Below are 9748 nucleotides of genomic sequence, written 5' to 3'. Positions count from 1 at the left end.
ATTGCACAATAAATGTGCTTGAATCATCCATAAATCATCCTTCCCCTCCCTTATCTGTCAAAAAAATTGTCTTCCATGAAAACGGTCCCTGGTGCCAGAAAGGTTGGGACTGCTGCCTTAGAGTGCTGATTGTCTAGCAGATAAATAACTGAGTACATAACATTACCATCCTTACTTTTCACAAAATGAAAGTCAAAGGAAATGGCATCTTTTCTTAAAGCTTAAAGTCTCTGAATTGCTCAAAGTCAATAGCTCTGACTATTGACTGTTGGTGGTAAATAGAACAGAAATACACACAAAGGGTTCTATACCTCTGAACCAAAATGGCAAGGCACTCATACACAAACATTCAAAACAGGCAGACACCTTTCCCTTCAGTCTCTTGTTAAAGCAGGCACAAGTTAAATGTGTCACTTCATGTCCTCCACTGGAATTATTCTGGGTTTAACATAAATTTTTTATTCAGGCCCCAAATTCTTAGGTTTGCTGCTGAAGCTTTCTTTTAGAACCAAGCTCTTATTATTTATAAAGCTTGAGATGTAACAAAAAATTTCTCTGCCCTTCTTTGCTACCCCTCCTTTCATTCCTTCCTTGTTGCACTCTTCCCTCCTCTCCTCAATTCACCCCTATACTCTAAGTTGAAATATCAGCACAAGGGAGTTGGATTAAATGTGAGATAAAATATTTCCATCATCTGCTTAGAGACCTCTGCCAAATATCAAGGTTGTTGACCCACATGGAGTGTAAATATACTTTGAAAACCATATGTCAAGGGACCTTGGCTTGCATTATTCACTTGGGCCTGCTCAGAAGTAGGCTACTCAAAGAGAACGCTATATCAGACTCCACAGAAAGAGCAAGACTGTAGTGTGGTTGATTTTTCAGTGCTCTAAATAAAATCAGAAGGGGTGATTCACTTGCTGTGATTTATTTATTGAAAAATAAGCAGCTAAATTTTTTGTTTATGGAGAGATATTTGACAGAGTAAAGGAGGCTTCAGATTTTTTCTGAGTAGTCATCTATATTAATTTCAGTAATCATGATGGACTCCTATCTTTGCTACACAGTTTGTAGATAGATAAGAGTGATGGGGCAGCTTTTGCCATGGCCCCAATGACCCTCATTTCCTGGTGCTCATGTCCTTGTGATATCTCCTCCCTGAGGGTGGACTGGACCTAGTGACTTTCTTCTAACAAATAGAATATTGCGAAAGTGATGTGATATCACTTCCATTACTAGGTAATAAAAGATGTGACTTTTCTCTTGCTGGTAATTTCTCTCTTAGGTTCTCCTTGATTACTTTGATGGAAAGCACCACAAGGCAAGGAACCGAGGGCAGCCTCTGGCCAACATCCAGCAAGGATCTGAGGCCTTCAGCCTTACAGACACAAGAGAACTGAATGTTATCAACAACCACTGAGAGAGTTTGGAGGCTGATCCTGCCCCAGTTGCGCCTTGAGTTGTGAACCTTGTAGTCCCTAGCTACACCTTTTTTAATCTTTTAAATGGACAAATAAAAATTATATATACATTTATAGTATACAATACAATGTTTTGAAATATATATACATTGTAGAATGGCTAAATCAAGCTAATTAACATATATGTTACCTTACATACTTATCTTTTATTTGTGGTGAGGAGCCTTAAAATCTACTTTATTAACAATTTTCAAGTATATGATACATTGCTATTAACTATAGTCATCATGTTGTACAATAGAGCTCTTGCTTGTATTTTTGCTGCAGCCTGTGAGAGATCCTAACAGATGCCCAGTCAAGCTGTGCTCAAATTCCAGACCCATACACTCTGCAAAATAATAAATACATGTTGTTTTATGCTGCTAAATTTGGGGATAATTTGTTACACAGCAATAGATAACTAATACAATAAGAATGGAGGAGTATGCCCTTAAATTGAGCAAAAGCCAAAATGTCCCTTCTCAGCATAAAAGGAGGTCCAAAACAAAAAAATAAAAAAGAGAAAAAAATTATGGTCATAGGGTTACTTGGTGAGCATGACATAAGGTAAAAAGGAATTCATTGGCCTTAAGACCCAAAGCTGAAAGGCTCTTAGTCTAAGAAGAACTAAAAGCAATGTCCTCTCCCTTGGACAGGACTGAGAAGCACTGGTGACTTTTTTTGCCCTTCTATCCAGACTGTCCAGTTATAAGACAGTTGATTAGGTTTCTGCTTCCTGTGGTTCTCTCTCAGTATCCACAACCCTCTGATCACACTGATCAACTTACATGGTTTCCAAGCCTCCTGGAGATGGTTTCGCTGTCCACCTCATGCTGAATATTACTAGTTTCCATCTCAGTCTTACTCTAATAACTACAGTATCATTAGCTCCATTTTATGCATGAGGAAATATGAGAGAGGTCACATGACATATAAGTGGAAGAGCCAAGAACTGAACCCAGTTCTCAAGGGCTCTTCCCTTGGATCACTCAACTTCTCAATGCCATTCCTTGTTTTGTTTTGTTTTGTTTTGTTTTGTTCATTTTACTTTATTTAGATTTTATTTTAAAGGATAATACCAGAAGGCTATAGGACTTGATTCTGTCTTTTTTTTTTTTAGTTTTTTTTTTTTATTTCAGCTTATTATGGGGGTACAAAAGTTCAGGTTATGTATATTACCCATGCCCCCCCATCCCCCCAGGTCAGAGCTTCAAGCGTGTCCATTCCCCAGACAGTGCGCATCGCACTCATTATGTAGGTATACACCCATCCCCTCCCCTCACCCCCCACCTCTGTCCGACACCCAATTGGTGTTATTCCCAAATGTGCACTTAGGTGATGATCAAGGAAACCAATTTGCTGGTGAGTACATGTGGTGCTTATTTTTCCATTCTTGGGATACTTCACTTAATAGAATGGGTTCCAACTCTCTCCAGGAGAACAAAAGAGATTCTATATCACTGTTATTTCTTATAGCTGAGTAATACATCATGGTATACATATACCACATTTTACTAATCCACTCATGTATTGATGGGCATTTGGGTTGTTTCCACATCTTTGCAATTGTGAATTGTGCTGCTATAAACATTCGGGTGCATTTTTTGATTGTGCAAATGTAAAATGAATTTCAAGATTTTACATTGAATAGTGCTCATAGTTTCCATTCTACTATTTCTGTACTAACAGGTTCTTGACACCAATTTCTTATCTTCTTGGGTTGTTATATGGTCCCTGACCCATCAGAAATTCATTTTGATCTTTTCCCCAGGGTCTTACAATCTTAAAATCCAGAATCTTCAAATCTTTCCCAAACATTCTCTCTTGCCTTCTTCAAAGGCTTAGAAAAGCCATGGAGTTTGAAGTCTAACATTCTTGGATTCCAATTTCAGTTCTATCATTTACTAAATATGTGACTTTTGAGAAAGTTGCAGAATATCTCTGGCCCTCAGTTTCCTAACAGATTTTTAAAAAAAGAGAAATAATTATGTGTATTTAGATAATTAAATGAGATGCTAGATACAAAACACCAGCACAGTGTTGCCATATTCTAGGTGATCAATAACTCTTAATTCTCTCCTACCTGTCACCCCTTCCCTATTATCTCTTCCATAGTCTTTCTGAGATGAATGGAAAGGAATAGACTATTTTTCTTGGCTGACAAGTTCTTTTTCTACCTGGGCAAAACCCAGCATCAACTGAATATATTTTTTAAATGCTTAAAACCTATAAATTCCTTCAGAAGGTGAATCCTCCTGTCATGTTGTTTCTTGGTTGGTGTTAAAGTTTTGTTTAGCATCACCATGCAATAACACTACATAATATGTTAGGTATCAGGTATCATTTCAAGGCTGTTGGAGTGGTGGAACATTTAGTGATGGTGATATTAAATCCAAGGGAATGTGAATATTGGTCCTCAGGTGAATCTGTTATCAATCCCACAAGCTCTTCTTTCCATAGGAAGTGTTGTAACCCCTGAAAAAATCCCCAAGGTATGTCCAAAGATGATCAATGTTAGGTCATGAATCAGATATTCTGTGACAAGCTTTATTTCCTAACGTGTGCCCTCTTCTGAGCTTATTTCTTCTTGCTGACATTTCATGTATGGAATCAGAAAGATACTTCACTGGCCTGCTCTAATACCAGTCTTTCCACTTCAAGTCATGTGATGATCACCCTATGTTTATTTCCAAAACAATTTGTCCTTGATTGTGTTTACTCATTTTTCTGATTAGTTCCTGCTTTTCCTTTGTACTAGGGAAAAAATGGTCTCTAGCTTTTATACAGAACTGTGTTCTGAGCACTGAAGTTTGAATATCTTTCCACTTTACTGATATCTTTAGACTGGGACACATAACAGGTGCTGGGCTCACCTGAGAACCAGAGAGGAGCCTAATAAGAAGCCTGTTCAGTTATTGCCCCACAGACAGGTTTATAGCCCAACCTAGGGCAAACTTTCATCCTTATCTTCAATATCTCCAGATTGCTTTTTTATGATTTCTTACCCAGATGGTCCAAATTTCTTTCTTATATGCAGTCCAAGGTTTCAAGCTTTAAGTCTTTTCTTAAGGGACACTAGAACTGCTGGGATTCCCTCTTAAGAAAGCTTATGTATGAAAAGGCAGGCACTGTAATCCTTAATTCTCTTCCCTATTAAATCATTATTTATTTTTCACAACCTGTGTGCAGACCATATTCTGCTACAATTGTAATATGAAACTGGAAATTTCAAAAAGATATGTGTGGCAATTCAACATTCAGGTCCCAGCTCAATTGTCACTTTTAGTTTTATACCCTTATAACACAATGGTATGTTTTTTCATAGGATTTAAATTTTTAAAAATGCATGCTACTCATTTGATTAATATCTCTCTCCTCATCAGACTGTAAACTCTTTGAGAGCAGACACTTTGGCGATTTTGCTTGCCATTATATCCACAGAGAACATAGAAGTTATTAAACAATTGTGTGCTACATAAGTGAATGAGTGAAGGAACGAATACATAAATGAATAAAAAGCCGGGATCAGACTTTTTGTGTCGTAGAAACTGTGTCAAGATTAAAAAATCTTGTTGATGCCAAACCAATCTCCAAATTATGTTCTCTATATTTGCCATGTTTTCTACTTCATAGGATAATGGCTCTTCCAGTCGAGCTCAGGGTTAACTTTGAATTCTGCAAGGCCACCTGAAATCTGCAGCAGTAACTGCCCTGCTGGGCACAGACACCCAACTTGTAGCTTCCTCAGACTCTCCACGTCCCAATTCAGCAGAGTGGACTAAGGGAACATTATCAACATCCAGGACTTCTAGGCTTCTTGTTTAAAGAACTTGAAATGATATGCATGGAATCAAAGAAGTTCCCCAAAACCTGAAATCTGTTTTGCACCTAGCATTCAGCCATACTTGAATATGGAGAAAGTGAAAGAGGGAAAGAGGTAGAAAGTGAAAGGAAAAAGGCAGTAAGAAAAAGCATTGTTTTCTTTAACACAACCAGTAGAAGTAAGGAAAATGATAATAATAATTTTTATTTAACTAGTTATATGATCGCATAATTGCCAAAGAATTATGGCACATCTCTCAAAGCCTAGGTTTTTAGTATTGATCAATGGATTGTTGAGACAATGGTATTACATATTATAGTTCAATATGTTGCTATTGAGAGGATAGAAAGATATCTGATGTTTATATTTAATATAGGTTTCTGTCTTTTATCTATCAGGGGGAAACTGAACAAGAACACTGTGGTTTAGAATCCCTCAAAATTTCCTAGCTGTGGCTCAGTATGCTGATATAATTAAGGGTGGGAATGGAAATTCCCTGCACTGGGAACTCTGGCTTTACTATTATTAAATCCTCTGCACAGAGGTTGAGCCAGAGGTCTTGGGACCACATGTTTCACTTCCCCTCTCCTATCTTGTTTCCATTTCTGCTACTGAGCAGATTTTCTCTGACAATAAAGCCATCAGGTGTAAATGGCACCTGTTGCCATAGCAGCTAAAATATTCAATTCTACCTACCTCCTCCCAAAGAGACTTTAATGGATTCAGTACCTTTCTTGGGGTTAGAACTAAGTGAGGAACTAGGCAAGGATTAGCCTCAGATATTCTCTCAACCACTGAGATACATCATATGTGTGCATTCATTGACTGTTGATATTCCAAATAACCACCAAATCATTTGCAGTATGAAAACAGAAATAACCATATGATTGATTGATGGTTCCATATTAACACCATCTGTCTAGGGACTCTTTAAAGAGTTGGATGGCAAGAGAGAACAAAGTACACTAACTGAGACTGAACTTTCTGTGGCTTAGAAAGTTGGTTACATCTCAAGTTAGATTCACGTTTGGTTCCCTGCAGTTTAATTTAGCAAGCAATACCCCCATTAAAGTTGGTTCTCCCTCTGATTGAATCAGATAATTACTTGCTTATACTTCCAAGCTCTCACATCCCTTCCAATTTATTTTGTTTTCTCAATGGAACTACTGTCTGCCTGAGTAGTTGGAAGGATTACATCCTAACTGAAAGAGAAGTAGGATTCTTTCTTTGAAGTGACTGCTTTGTCTCTATATAGAAACAGGAAAGGCAGGAAGTCCTACAAACACTGTCACCACATTTATTGCTAAGTTTGTCTATGTCTGCACATTTTAAGGCATAGGCTCCCTAAAGCCATGGAAAATCAAATGGGGAGGTGGGTTCTAAGAAAGGAAAGCAAAAATAAACAAACATATATCTACACAAAAAATTGTATACAAATGTTCATTGCAGTTTATTCATAATAATCTCAAACTGGCAACATCCCAAATGTCCATCAACAGGGGAATATATGAACAAAATGCTACTCAGCAATAAAAGGAATGATCTACCTGCATACAACAACATAGATGAATCTCAAAAGCATTGTGCTGAGTGGAAGAAGCATTCTATATGATTACATTTTTGTAAAACACTGGAAAAGACAAATCTAATCTAAAATGACAAAAAGCAGATCAGTGAATGCCTGGAGCTGAGGAAGAGAAGGAGAGAATTGACTGGGAATAAAGACGAGTAACCTTTGTGGGGTAATAAAATGTTTTGCATATTGATAGCAGTGGTGGTTATATGGGCATATACTTTTATCAAAACTTATCAAAACACTTAAAATTATTGCCTGCCTTTTACCTTGGACTTCACTTTAAAATAGGAAAACAGACTCAACATAAAAAAATTGTTAAATTTCCTGGTATATGATTTCTTGGATTAGATGCTATTTACCTGTAGTTGGCTAGATAATATTCCCAAAGATATCACATCCTAATCCCCCGAACCTGCAAATGAAAAAAGGCTCCATTTAAAGTTGTGATTAAGTTAAGGGTCGTGTGCTGGACTATCCAGGTGAGACCTAAAATGCAGTGAGTCCTTACAAGAGGGAAACAAAGGGATTTTACATACAAAAAGAAGACAATGTGAGACAGAGGCAGACAGAGACTGGAGTGATGCAGCACAAACCAAGAAATGCTGGCAGCCACCAGAAACGGGAAGAGGTAAGAAAAGGATTCTCCCCTAGAGCCTCCAGAAAGAAGCAGCCCAGTTTGATTTTGGTCCACTGATACTGACTTTGGACTTCTGGCTTCCAGAACTGTGATGGAATAAATTTCTTTTATTTTAAGTGGTAATTTATTACAGGAGTCACAAGAAACGAATACACTAGTCCTGATAAAATCCCAAACGTTTAAAATTTTATAAATTCCATTCAATCAGAAAAGGATTTAATGAGTAAGTATTATGAACAAGGCCTCGGGGACAACCCAGCTTAAGTCACTTATAATCAAAGGGAGGAAACAGATACTAGAACACAGGGCAGGAGAGATCAGAACTATAACAGAGAGGCTACACTAGTGATGGGAAAACAGAGGAGGGAAAGATGATATCTGACCAAAGCGATCAGAGAATGCTTCTGGAAAAAGGTGGCTTCAGATTTTGCCTTGAAGAACTGATAAGACTTTAGCAAAAGGTGGCTAATAGCTGAATGTATTTGAAAGTCACCTGTACAAGTTCATTCATTATTAAGTTTCCTTAAGACTCTTGATATTGTGAATACAGCTAGCTTGTAGTTCACATAAGGCACCATGAAGTCATAGTGCCAGTCTCATGCAGTGTAAAACAGAACAAAACAAAACAAAAAAATCTCGAATCAGGGCGCTGTTTTTCTGTCTTGACATAGCCATAATGTGGGCATTCCTCAGTATTCCCTGCTCTGTAGGGAGTCTTGATGCTCAGATGAATGCTAAAAATACAGCTTCTCTTGATACTAGCCTTTTGAATTTGTGTCCCAAAGCAGGAGTCTGAGGTTTTGTAGTTGATATCAATGATTTAGGTATGAAAAACATGAAATAATAAAGTACCAGAGGAACACAACACACACACACACACACACACACACACTCATAAAATCTTTGAGTCCCAATATCCCAGAGATTCAGTTTTCCAAAATGGGTAATACACAATGTTGTAAGAAAAAATGAAGAAATATAATATATGAGATGTTCTATCACAAAAGATGTTTTAGGGATTGATGACCAACAGCAGCCATTTTCAAAATAAAAACTAGGTTCCAGAATTTATAGTTTAGTAAACTATAAACCCCCCCTCAGTTTTTAATAAGTCTCCACCTTTTTCTCCATGTATGCACATATTATCAGTAATAAATGGGAATGAGCCCTACCATGTGTGAAAGAACGTTATAGCAATTAAAGTGGCTTGATATAACAGATGGAACCTAGAGCTTGATGATATAGAATAGAGACACTAGAATTATACACAAATATGGATAAAAATTAGATACATTATAAAGCTAATATCCCATATCACTGGACAATCAATGACACTAAAACAACCAGCATTTTTTTAAAAAGTAAGCTGGATCCTATCTCACCCCTTGCGCAAAATATAAATCCCAGAAGAATCAAAGATTTAAGTATGAAAAACATGAAATAAGTCCCAGAGGAACACACACACACACACTCATAAAATCTTTGAGTAAAGAATTTCTTTCCAATCAGGACACAAAATGTAGTACCTTAAAAACAAAAAGGATTGAAACAACAAGAAAAAAAGATTGGTAAATCTGGTCACATAAAAATAAAAAAATTTGTACTGTAAACAAAGTCAAAAGCCTAGATAATATGTGCAACCAAAGACAAAGTGCTAATTTCCTTAATAATTGAAAAAATTATACATATTAAAGTAAGAGATCAATTATTCCATGGAAAAATTGATAAAGAACAAGGATAAGTGATTCACGTGGCTAATAATCATCTGCTGGCTGTATGTTAAATTGATGTAATTTTTTTAAAGGGCAATTTTACAGCATCTGTAAAATTTAAAATGTATATACATAATCTGATGGAGATTTTCACTTCTAGATAATTATTCTACAAATAATCTCAACTAAGTATGTGCAAGCATTTATGTGCAAGAATATATTTTGTATGTAGCAACATTGTGATAACCCATCAGCATATAAAATTGTTTCACCAAATTTGTCGATTAAATAACCTTAACTGTTTATAATATATGGGTATTATTATTACTCTATGGAAAGAAGTATATGTTTGTTGAAAAGATTTACTGTAATTATTATGTCTTGAAAACATTTTTATTGGAGAAAAGTCACCAAGAATGTGTTAGGAAGAGGGAGAGGCAACCTATAGTTCCAAAGTCAGTTTATATCATTTTATTTCAAAGAGAAGGACACTGGGATTCCAAAAAATCTATGATGCTTAGGGTAAAGGTATTTTCTAGG

The sequence above is a fragment of the Lemur catta genome, chromosome 1 (genome assembly GCF_020740605.2).
Source record: "Lemur catta isolate mLemCat1 chromosome 1, mLemCat1.pri, whole genome shotgun sequence".
NCBI lineage: Eukaryota > Metazoa > Chordata > Mammalia > Primates > Lemuridae > Lemur > Lemur catta.
Note: the sequence above shows the minus strand (reverse complement) of the source record.